The sequence below is a fragment of the Gorilla gorilla genome, chromosome 3 (genome assembly GCF_029281585.2).
Source record: "Gorilla gorilla gorilla isolate KB3781 chromosome 3, NHGRI_mGorGor1-v2.1_pri, whole genome shotgun sequence".
Classification (NCBI taxonomy): domain Eukaryota; kingdom Metazoa; phylum Chordata; class Mammalia; order Primates; family Hominidae; genus Gorilla; species Gorilla gorilla.
In genome coordinates, this window is record NC_073227.2 from 212,265,773 (window position 1) to 212,277,946 (window position 12,174).

At 42.2% G+C, this 12,174-nt stretch overlaps 1 non-coding gene across 1 annotated transcript; it reads right to left on the reverse strand.

Moving 5' to 3' along the window:
- Positions 1-2,412: 2,412 nt before the first annotated feature.
- LOC129533333 (U6 spliceosomal RNA) lies at positions 2,413-2,519 on the reverse strand. The gene has a single exon (XR_008679474.1). It is a non-coding gene; the product is annotated as a U6 spliceosomal RNA (small nuclear RNA).
- Positions 2,520-12,174: the final 9,655 nt, after the last annotated feature.

Sequence of the window (12,174 nt, forward strand, 5' to 3'; positions counted from 1 at the left end):
TGACTTGTTGATGGGGGTTTTTTTTCTTGTAAATTTGTTTGAGTTCTTTGTAGATTCTGGATATTAGCACTTTGTCAGATGGGTAGATTGTAAAAATTTTCTCCCATTCTGTAGGTTGCCTGTTCACTCTGATGGTAGTTTCTTTTGCTGTGCAGAAGCTCTTTAGTTTAATTAGATCCTATTTGTCAATTGTGGCTTTTGTTGCCATTGCTTTTGGTGTTTTAGGCATGTAGTCCTTGCCTATGCCTATGTCCTGAATGGTACTGCCTAGGTTTTCTACTAGGGTTTTTATGGTTTTAGGTCTAACATTTAAGTCTTTAATCCATCTTGAATTAATTTTTGTATAAGGTGTAAGGAAGGGATCCAGTTTCAGCTTTCTACATAAGGCTAGCCAGTTTTCCCAGCACTATTTGTTGAATAGGGAATCCTTTTCCCATTTCTTGTTTTTGTCAGGTTTGTCAAAGATCAGATAGTTGTAGATGTGTGGTATTATTTGTGAGGGCTCTGTTCTGTTCCATTGGTTTATATCTCTGTTTTGGTACCGGTACCATGCTGTTTTGGTTACTGTAGCCTTGTAGTGTAGTTTGAAGTCAGGTAGTGGGATGCATCCAGCTTTGTTCTTCTGGCTTAGGATTGACTTGGCAATGCAGGCTCTTTTTTGGTTCCATATAAAATTTAAAGTAGTTTTTTCCAAGTCTGTGAAGAAAATCATTGGTAGCTTGATGGGGATGGCATTGAATCTATAAATTACCTTGGGCAGTATGGCCATTTTCATAATGTTGATTCTTCCTATCCATGAGCATGGAATATTCTTCCATTTGTTTGTATCCTCTTTTATTTCATTGAGCAGTGGTTTGTAGTTCTTCTTGAAGAGGTCCTTCACATCCCTTGTAAGTTGGATTCCTAGGTATTTTATTTTCTTTGAAGCAATTGTGAATGGGAGTTCACTCATGATTTGGCTCTCTGTTTGTCTGTTATTGGTGTATAAGAATGCTTGTGGTTTTTGCACATTGATTTTGTATCCTGAGACTTTGCTGAAGTTGCTTATCAGCTGAAGGAGATTTTGGGTTGAGACGATGGGGTTTTCTAGATATACAATCATGTCATCTGCAAACAGGGACAATTTGACTTCCACTTTTCCTAATTGAATACCTTTTATTTCTTTCTCCTGCCTGATTGCCCTGGCCAGAACTATGTTGACTAGGAGTGGTGAGAGAGGGCATCCCTGTCTTGTGCCAGTTTTCAAAGGGAATGCTTCCAGTTTTTACCCATTCAGTATGATATTGGCTGTGGGTTTGTCATAGATAGCTCTTATTATTTTTGAGATACGTCCCATCAATACCTAATTTATTGAGCGTTTTTAGCATGAAGGTTGTTGAATTTTGTCAAAGGCCTTTTCTGCATTTATTGAGATAATCATGTGGTTTTTGTCTTTGGTTCTGTTTATATGCTGGATTTTGCTGGACATATTGGTTGCCACTGTTTTCTTTGAGTCTTTTGAATATGTTGTTCTACTGCCTTTTGGCCTCTATTGATTCTGATGGAAACTCAGCTGTTAAATATGTTGTTGTTCTTCTGTACATGGGAGTTATTTTTCTCTTACTGCATTCAAGATTTTTAAATTGTCTTTGGCTTTTAGCAATTTAACTATGATGTGCAAATCTCTTTGTGTTTTTCTTACCTAGGTTTGTGGGGCTTCTTGAACCTGCTGATTAATGTTTTTCAGCATAGTTGGGAGGTTTTCAGGGCATTATTTCTTCAAAAAAATTTTTTTAACCTTTTTTCTGCTCTCCTCCCCTTCAGGACTCTTATTATATGTATGTTTGTGTGCTTGATGTTGTCCCAGAGGTCTCTGAGGCTCTGATCATTTTTCTCCAGCCTTTTTTTTCAGTGTTCTTCAGAAAGGATAATTTTTCTTTCTTTCTTTCTTTTTTTTGAGGTAGAGTTTTGCTCTTGTCGCCCACAATGCAGTGGCACTATCTTGGCTCACTGCAACCTCTGCCTCTTGTGTTCAAGTGATTCTCCTGCCTCAGCCTCCCAAGTAGCTGGGATTACAGGCACCCGCCATCATGCCCGACTAATTTTTGTATTTTTAGTAGAGGTGGGGTTTCATCATTGTTGGCCAGGCTGGTCTCGAACTCCTGACCTCAGGTGATCCACCTGCCTCGGCCTCCCAAAGTGCAGGGATTACAGGTGTGAACCACCTCGCCTGGCTGCAGAAAGGATAATTTCTACTCATCTATCTATGTCTATAGATGTGAGATGATAGAAGGAAATAATCAGTAAGTTCAGACTCTTGCTGTTCTTATATGACATTTGGGTAGATTTCATGAATAGACCCTTTTTAGTTTATTATTTGCTTTTGGTTGATTTCCAGTCCTAAAACGCTTGTTTAAACAATTTTATACTTTTTTTAAAATGAAATGCTTCATGAATTTGCGTGTCATCCTTGTGCAGGGGCCATGCTAATCTTCTCTGTATCATTCCAATTTTAGTTCACGTGCTGCTGAAGTGAGCAAAACAACTTTGTACTTTTATATTTGTTTTGGCGGGGAGAGGATTTGTCCACCTTTTTAGGCTGCTCTAACTTGAAGTATCATCTCTGGTATGTTTATAGTTTTTTTTTAATGTTTACATTTTGGAGTTTTAATTTTGTTCATTCAGTAGCTTGAGATAGGGATCTAACTTTGTTTTTCTTCCAAATGAATAGATAATTTACCAAACAACTTCTGGCTGACTGACTGCATCCCCAGCTTCAGTCTGTTTGTGTATATAATTTTTGGTTGAGACTAATGTTTGAGCATGTGTGTGTATGTTGGTGCAGCTGTGGAAGAAAACGAATGGCACGTAGGTCCTCAAAATAAAATGAATCACCTCGAAATGTTAAGATAAAATGGAAGCATCTGTATGCAATGGGTGAGATTAATCTGTGGAAGACATCTCAGAGATGATCAGTGTTTAGACTGTTATTTGTGATGCTGTTGTGTCTGACTTTGAGCCATTCATGACTCTACATACTTTTTTTTTTACATCCTGTCTACATCTTTTTCTGCATCTAATCTTAGTCCAACATTTTGATTTTAGCTTTTCTGCTATTTTTGTACACTTGGCAACAACGTGGGACCCTTATTTAAAAGAGCAAGTGGCCTTATAAAAGAGACCCCAGAAAGATTCCTCACCCCTTTTACCATGTGAAAACACAGAAAAAGACAGCCATCTATGATCCAGGAAGCAGACCCTCACCAGACTCCAAATCTGCCAGTGTCTTGACTTTGCACTTCCAGCCTCTAGGACCATGAGTAATTAATTTCTGCCTATGGCATTTTGTTATAGCAGCTTGAACAGACTAAAACAACGACTTATGCATAAGGAAAATTAACTTTTGGCAAGTTATTTTTATGGCAATGACCTCTCACTCAAGGATATTCAGCAGGTAATTGCAGAAGGAGATAGGAACTCACCTCTGTCTGCAACAGTTCTGAAAAAAAATCTCTTAAACACCACAATTCAACAGGGGGATGTGTCCTGAAAGAGAAATGGGCTTCATTTTAGGTGGGTAAGTCGATCTCCATAGTAATTAGAGACAAAGTACATAAAACACATCATGTGACATAGGACTCAATAAATGGTAGTTATCAGCATCATCATCGTCATAATCATTATATGATAGTTGTTTTGTGATACAGCTAAAATTAAACAAAATTTAAGGTTACCGGCCACCCCTAAATGAAATGTTAGGGCGAAATTCCAGGCTCTGACAAGCCAAGGCCCAGATAGAACCATAATGCAAGGTCCCCTTACATGGCACTACTATGCTGAGAGCTCGGCCGTGCCTGGAAGTGTCACCTACCTTATCAGTTGCACCATCACTGTAGTTAGCTACCTCATGCTGGGGAGTGTTTCTGTGGTGTACAATAGGCCCGCTGAGAGAAAGAGTCTTTGATGCTATTTATTTGGGCTGAGATAGGTCTATGGCTGCCTACATGGGCAGCATTTCAGGGGTAGCACACAGGCTTTGAGATCTGGATGCAGCCCTACTCATGTCCTAGCTGCGTGAGCTTCGCAAGTTGCTTTATCCCTCCGAGACCCAGGTCTTGTATCTATAAAACAAGGTTGATGATACTTTGCAGGGTTTTTGTGAAAATTGGAGATAATATGTAGGAAGTATTCAGTACACCCTAAGTGCTATATAATGGTATTATTTAAACACTTCAACAGCATCCATTAGTGACCCCTATCTTGGAGGTTTTACTTGAGGCTTAAAAGAAAAAAATATGTAAAGTACCTAGTACATAATAGACCCTTAATAATTGGTAGACTATTATGTAAATTTCAAGGAATACAGTTATCGAATGGACTTCTTTAAGTGTAATTCTCAATTTGTAGTTAAGAGGCTTGGGTCTTGGATCTAGAGCTACTTAGCTGTGTACTCTGGGTCTCAGTTTCCTCACTCGAAAATGACATATTTGCACAAATGAGAAGCCAAGATGTCTCTTTTTATAAATTGAAAAGGAAACTTTTTTACAATTAGCAAGGAAGGAGCTTTGGAATACTAGGGAACATTCTAGAAGCCTGGCTTAACACTACTAAGTTAGGGTCATTAAATTTTCAAAATGAATGAATTCTTTAGGAATAAGAGAGGAAGAATAATATGCATAGCCAAGTTAATTCATTCAGATATATTAGCTGTGCACCTGAGTCTTGGAGAAATGTCTTGCTCCTCTGAGCTCCTCCAAACGGGATTTTTGATGGAGTCTTACATGTTTTGCTTTCTTCTCACATCAAAACATTCCACGTACTTTGAGTTTAGATTCAGCCCTTCCTCCTGGTATTAAGGAAGCAGTGAATACATCACCATCAACCTTCTTTCTATCAATATGAGAGACCTACCTGCTGTTTTTTTATTTTTATAAGAAGAACACCTTTTTGCAGCCAAAAGATTCAGCTTACCTTGAAAGAAACTTTCCTCTTAATTGAAAAGCTATTAACGACATGCTCTTTGAGTTAAATATTGGTGTTTGTGGGGGGAGGGGTGCGGGGAGAGGTTGGTGAATGAGAAAGTTCTGCTTTGGGGATTCTGATACAAAAACTATTAAGGGATTACATAGTTGCCTTAGCCCTGCATACATTCTTCATGATTCATTTATTTGTTCTCGTACGCTCAGTGCCTGGCACATAGTACAGGTATCTGCTAAAATGTTTGTCGAATTAGTAAATGAATAAGAGAAATGTCTTTTCATAGTCTCCAGTAAGGAAAATAGCATAAATAATCTTGAATGTGTTTCTGGTGGATTCTGTTTGAATAGAATTTAACTGGGCAGGGTACGTGGATTTTGGGAAACTGGGTTTAGGAGCAGTTAGGGAAGGGGAGATGCTAGCTTAGTACCTGCTGGGACCTCTTCCTTCAGACAGAAAAAGGGATGGCATAGTGTGAGGAGGTTAACAACCCACTGCTGTGGGCTTAGCATTCAGTCTCCAGCCCGAATAAGGCCTGTTGGCCTCCTCCAACCATAGTTGGGAATTGGGTGTGCATGTGTGGGGAGGATGGGTAGGAATGGCTGAGCCTTGCCTGAGTTATTGGAAAGAAGCAAAGGTTGCAAAAACAAAAATAAAAACAAAAATGTTGAAACTAAAAATGTGTTTATATGTGGTATGAAGCAAGTGAATGACCCTTACACTTGCATTTGGTACTTGATGCCACTCTTTAAGGATGATGACTTCTCATACTGAAGATGCCCCTTCCTTTCTAGAGGATCAAGAACTTCGCTTTATTCCTGGCAGTGTACATTGCTCATGGCAGCATGAAAAAACAGAGTCCTGAGTATGAAGTAGAAAAAAGAATAGACTAGAAGTCATGGATCACTCGGTAAGCTGTGGGGCTTCTGGCAAATTAACCTCTCTGGGGCTCTATTAAAACATCTGCAAAGTGAGGCGTTTGGACTAGCTGATCTTTTTTATTCAGCAACATAAACTGGGCTGGGTGCTAGGCAGTAGGAGCTTGAGTTGAGTCACACACAGTCCTGGTTCACATTCTGGCTGATAAGAGCTGGAAGAGGAGTTAATTAAAAATACCAGCAGACACAGAGGAGGGGATAATTCATTCTGTTTGCTAGGGCTTGGGAGCTGATATTTGAAAAGTAGGAATTCTCCAGAAATGTATTAATTTTGTCATCATTCATTCATTTATTCAACAAATGTTGACACTATGGCAACTGTATACAAGGATGCCTACTTTCTATAAAGAATAGGGAAATAGTTATGAAGAAAGCAGACAAAATCTACTTTCAGTTTAATCTAAGCTGAAGCTGCTAGGGGAGGTTGGGAAAAGGTACTATTAGTTTTAGCTTTGAATGAATATTTAATATTGTTTCATTTCACTCTCCCAGTATACCCACAAAGAAGGCAGTATTCTCACTTTACAGTGAGAAACCGGAGGCCTAGAGGAGTGAAATCATTCACTGAGCTCATACTAATAAGTCATAAGGACTCAAGCCCACCCCTGCCTGTGTTCAGAGCGCCAGCATTTACCCGTATTGCAATTTTATGGCAGAAGTGGCTTCCTAGGCCACTGGGTGAGTGAACACTTGTTTCACCTTCCCAACACTCCTTCTTTGAGGAACAGTGCACCTGTTTTCTTCTGGAGAGCTAAGCCCTCCCACTCTCAATTCAGTCCTATAAAGAGGAGCTCTCATCCCTCCTACAGGTGTCAGAGGCAAGGTCATGATGTGAGCTTAATGTATCAGACCACATGTCCTTCTAGGCACACTAATTGGCCCAACCAGTGATGGGCACAGGACCAAGCTGTACTAATTGGTATCAATGCCTGGACTTTTGCTGGAAATATTGAAAAAGGGTCTTGTTTTTTTCCCTGGGATTGTTAAACTGTAGACTGTAAGCCTAGAGTAGCTGATGTTCTCCAGAAGGGGTGAGGGAGCCTGCCTGAAAATGAAGCTTAATAGAGAAGTCTATTAGTTCATTCTCACATTGCTATAAATAAATACCTAAGACTGGATAATTTATAAGAAAAGAGGTTTAATTGGCTCATGGTTCTTCAGGCTGCACAATCATGGGGGAAGGTGAAAGGAGAGCAGGCTTCTCTCATAGTTGGAGCAGGAGGAAGAGAGATAGAGAGTGGGGAGGGAGGTTTTGTTGTAGGACTTTTCCCTTAGTTCAGCTAAGAGCTGGGTTCTTGTCACATGGCCATGAGAGATCAGGCTTGCAGACACTTTGAAGGGTGAGAATAAATGGAAATTATTGGGCAAAAGGGAAAAAAACCCCAACAGGGACCTTCTACAAAGCCAGAACCCTGCTAGTGTGCTTCCCGCCTCGCAGACTGAATCCCACATTCCGCCCAGGAAGAGGAGGGGCCAGGCTCCTTCCGGCTGCAAACAGCACCAACTTCCCGAGGCTCCACCCCAGTGTGCACCCCTCCCAGTGCGCAGGCCATTTGGAGTTTCTCTGGGGACCCCTTTACACTTGGCTGTCTCGGTTTCATACACTTTTAAATGGCCAGATCTCTCGAGAACTTGCTCACTATTTTGAGGACAGCACCAAGGGGACTGTGCCGAACAATTCATGAGAAATTTGCCCCCATGATTTAAATCACTTCCCACCAGGCCCTACTGCTAACATTGGAGATTATAATTCAAAATGAGATTTGGGCAGTGACACACATCCAAATCACATCAAGAGGAAAGCAGAATCAGAGCAACAACTTCCAGAAAACATTGTTGGAGGCCTTGGATCTAATTTTGCCTGAAACAGGCACTTATTCCTGTGCTTTCAGTTCTATGAGCTAATACATTATTCTTTTTGCTGTTAATGTAGTCTGGGTTATTATTACTTGCAATCTAAGCATCTGGAAGAATAAAGCCTCCAAGAGAGTGCAGAGAATGTTTATTTCTCTTTCTCCCTAGTGTGTTCTTCACAGTACCTGCAAAAGTCTCTTCCAACTTCACTTAAACTTTTCTTCTTGGAGGTAAAGACGACGTGGTTTTTTGCTCTGCTGTGTCTCAGAACTCTGTCCCCAGGGTCATATTTCTATATATGAGGTGATGCCAGGCTTCGCATGCTCAAGTATGGATTGGGCAGCCCTCCTTACTGAGTGTTAACCAACATCTCTCCCTCTGTCCTCTCCAGCGCCTCTCTATCCAGTTCTGGCTCCTTTTCTCACCATGCTGTGACCCCAGACAAGCTCTGTCTAACACTGAGGGTGTCATGCTCAGAGTCTATATGACTGCTCTACAGTGGCAGTATGAATGAAGGCTGAGGATGACGAGAGGGGACAGCTTCTTCCCTGATCCTAGTTTCCAGTAATGTTTTTTCCAGACTCAGAGTCCCAGAATCTCACCTCTGGAGAGCCTGCCTGATGTAGGCTAATCTTTATAAGCTGAGAGTCAAAGGAGCCCTTACTATCTTTTTATTAGGAATGAGAGAGGTTGTTGGGTGCTGCATGTGACTTTACCTGGCCTCACCATCTGTCTCACTGCTGACCTCTGGCACCCAGTCTGATTGTTCCATTTTTTTCATTTAGAGCTCCATCCTCCAGGGTCATCAGAGCTCATTTATTCAAGGGAATGGGGTGACTCTTCTGCTTCCTGTTCGTGTTTCCTGACTGCCCCCAGACAAACTAGTATCTGAATTGCTAGGTATACCATTGCCGTATGCTAACAGGAGATATCCTCTTTCCCATAACCAGAGCAAAATGATAGGTGTTTTCACTTCATTGGGTCTTTAAGTTTTGCCCAAGAAATGATCCACTTGGGTTTGAGCAGTACCTTCTTTAAACTTATGGCCTATGGAGTCCCAATCAGATAATTATCTGAGGTGCAAGGAGTCCTGCCTGTATTGACTAGCACAGCTTATGCAGGGTCTCCACCTTGACCTTGGATGGTTCGGCATCCTCCTCCTCACCATCAGAAGGGATCTTCCTCTTCAAGCCAAGTCTGGGGTTGAATATTGCAGCAAGTGTTTTATTGTGGGACACCCACAAGCATGTGTTGGAGGCTCTTAAGTGTACAGCTCTCAGTAACAGAACCACCAGCCTCAATATTTAAGCAGAGACTGTTAATCTACCGTCTGGAAAGTGTTGGGCATCTGAACTGCACATCCTGGAGACCTGAGGCATTCGGCCCCCAACATCAAAGCACTGTTCAACTTGAGGACATGAATGAGTTAAACATGGGTCTCTATGACATTCTCTCCAACAACCATCTCTTTCCACCTTGATCCCTGCCTGTGTGGTCCTTGAACCAGGGATGAATTTTTCTCTTCTTGCTGTTGCATTCTCTGAGACCAGTCTCAGCTTTTATTAAGAAAGAGCTTTGTGGGCCAGGCGCGGTGGCTCACACCTGTAATCCCAGCACTTTGGGAGGCCAAGCCGGGTGGATCACGAGGTCAGGAGATCGAGACCATCCTTGCTAACACGGTAAAACCCCGTCTCTACTAAAAATACAAAAAATTAGCCAGGCATGGTGGCGTGTGCTGTAGTCCCAGCTGAGGCAGGAAAATCGCTTGAACCCAGGAGTTGGAGGTTACAGTGAGCCGAGATCGCACCACTGCACTCCAGTCTGGGTGACAGAGCAAGACTCTGTCTCAAAAAAACAAAAACAAAAACAAAAAAAAATCAGAGTTTTGTAAAACGCCATTGACAACAAATCCAATTCCAATGCCTGTGTGAGGACATGAGTCTGAGCTCTAGGGGGGCTCCCTGGCAGCATTTAGTCTTGACGAACACCTCCAAAATAAATTCACTCTAGAAGTCTGACATCACTTTGTAAGAATGAAGCCATCCTTTTCAGAAATACTGTGTAGAGAGTAGCTTGCAGATGAAACTCCGCAATGCCTGGGAGGGAAGTCTGAATGGAAGATGAGATTAAAAGAGAGTCAGTGGGTCCTAGAAAGAAGGAATCCTGCATGGTAGGCCATATTCTTTAGTAGGGCTTGATAATAGTGAGGGAGGACACAACTTTTTCTCTGCCCTCTTAATGTTGTGACTGAGACCTATGAATTAAGCTGACAAAAGACAGATTAATAATGGAAAATCATTTAAATTTTATTTGACATTTATATTTGTATGTGGCACAGGAAGGGGGCCTTCATAGAAAAAAAAAGTGAAAACCTCAAGGAAGTGGCAAGATTTGGGGGCTTACGGTACCATCATAACAAAGGGCAATAAATTGTGGGGAAGTGACTAGACAAAGAAAAGGCATTTGGGCTTCTAGGGGTGGCAAATTGAGGGGGAAAAACCTAGGAAATATATGGGAGAAATGAATGGACAATAAGGGTTATTTCCATAAGGTTTATTTGTGCAGACTTATGTCAGAGTTGACTTCTTATCTCCAGTGATAAGAATGTTTTCTTCTTCCTAGTATTGGAAAGACAAATTTCTCACAGAAAATTTATACACTGCTTTTAGGCAGAAAGGAGGAGGGCAGAGAGCCCTTCCTGCACTGGTTGTTTCTTAATTGTCTTCACCTGAAAATGGCATATTTTGGGATGGCATGTTCTAATCTTCAGTTCCAAGAGTAGCATCCTGATACCTACCATGAAACAAACTATGGGAAAAACCTTTGTGTGGCCTGAAAGTTCTGTTATACTGGATCCCAAAACCCCATAATATTTAAGATGTTGTGCATCCTTCCTAAGTGAGTTAGAAAGGATACAATAAATAGGTGGGTTTTCCTTTCCAACAGGCATTGTTGAAACTCTGAGACTAGTGTCATAGCTCTGCCCCCTTGACTGGGGCAGAGGTCCAAGCCAGTGTGGGTAGCAGCCTGCTTGCAGAGAGGAACAAGGCTGCAGAGTGGTGCCTCCACAGCAACACAGACTCAGGGTGAGAGGCAGCCCAGGCTCACTGTTGGCACATGTAAGACACATCCTGGTGATTCCCAGGAAAATGTGGAGCAGAGGAGAAAAACTGTGAGAACTGAAATTCTTGACTGGGCAAATGGATGCTTAGGCCTAGGGAGTTTCGGATATCAATATTCATGCGATCGCATTCGACTCACCCTGGGGAGGCTAAGGAGCATCTGGTCTCACGGTGGCTGGGGAGGGTGTCTTGTGAGGAACCTGTTAATTTTCCACAAAGTGTGAATTTGCACCAGTCTAAGATGCAAATCATTTCTCTCCTTGCCTTTCTCCTTTGCATCAGTCTCAGCGCCCCGTCACTGGAGGGATGGTGGAACGAGGGGAAAAGAACTGTGCTGAGCTCAGTTGCTCTTGGGAGGGGCCTGCCACAGTCAAAATAGGGAACCTGTACCAGGACTGTCAAGCCACAGGCGACAACAGACTTCTGGAAGTGTTTGGTAGCATAGCTTTAAGGAACCAGCAAGGAAAAGGACCCTGCGGTAAATGTCGGGGTGCCCTAATTTATTTCTCTAAAAGCCCCAAATCCCCCATTACTAACTTCTCTACCGAGGCCTAAAAGACCTCTATTAAAATGCAAATGGATTTGCTAAAGACTTTCCATTAAGCCATTACTAACAATTAATGCCTTAGCTGCCCCTCCTTTTTTTAGGTAGGAATACCGTACGGAGTTGGGACATAAGGCAGCTAAATTTTAATGGGAGAGAGTGAGAACCTGATCTACCCTCTCCATCCGAGTTACTTGACATTTGCTCTGTAGACTGGGAAGGGGACAGGCGGTTGGTGTGGCTTTCTGTGGGTCATAGGCATCCCTGTATTTCAGGCTTCCTGGAGTGTCCGGCAGGTACCTCTTTATTCAAGACGGGTGTAGCTGTCGCTCTAGAGCTCTGTCCATAACCAAGCTGTCTCTCTCTCCCCTGGCTCCCAGAAGATCTCTTGCCCATCCTACACTACCTGACACACTTGACACCAGATGAGTTCCAGAACAGTAGGGGGAATTTCTTCCGTACCAGACCAGGCTCACGGAGGGCCCCACCTGTGACCTAGAACAAATTGTCCTTACTGACTCCATGGTCAGAGAGGCCCAGACACCTCTCCCTACATACTTAGGCACACTAGAGACACCATTTATCCCAGAAGCAACAGGTGACCCCATTAAATGGCAGCAGTGAGCAGCAAGGTTTTGCCAGCAGGACAAGACCCAGTAGGACTTGATCTCTGCATGTGACCTATACTTCCAGCTTTCCAAAAGTGGTGCATCTCAATCTCTTTTTTTCTTGATAATGGATAATGAGGTTTCTTAATTCA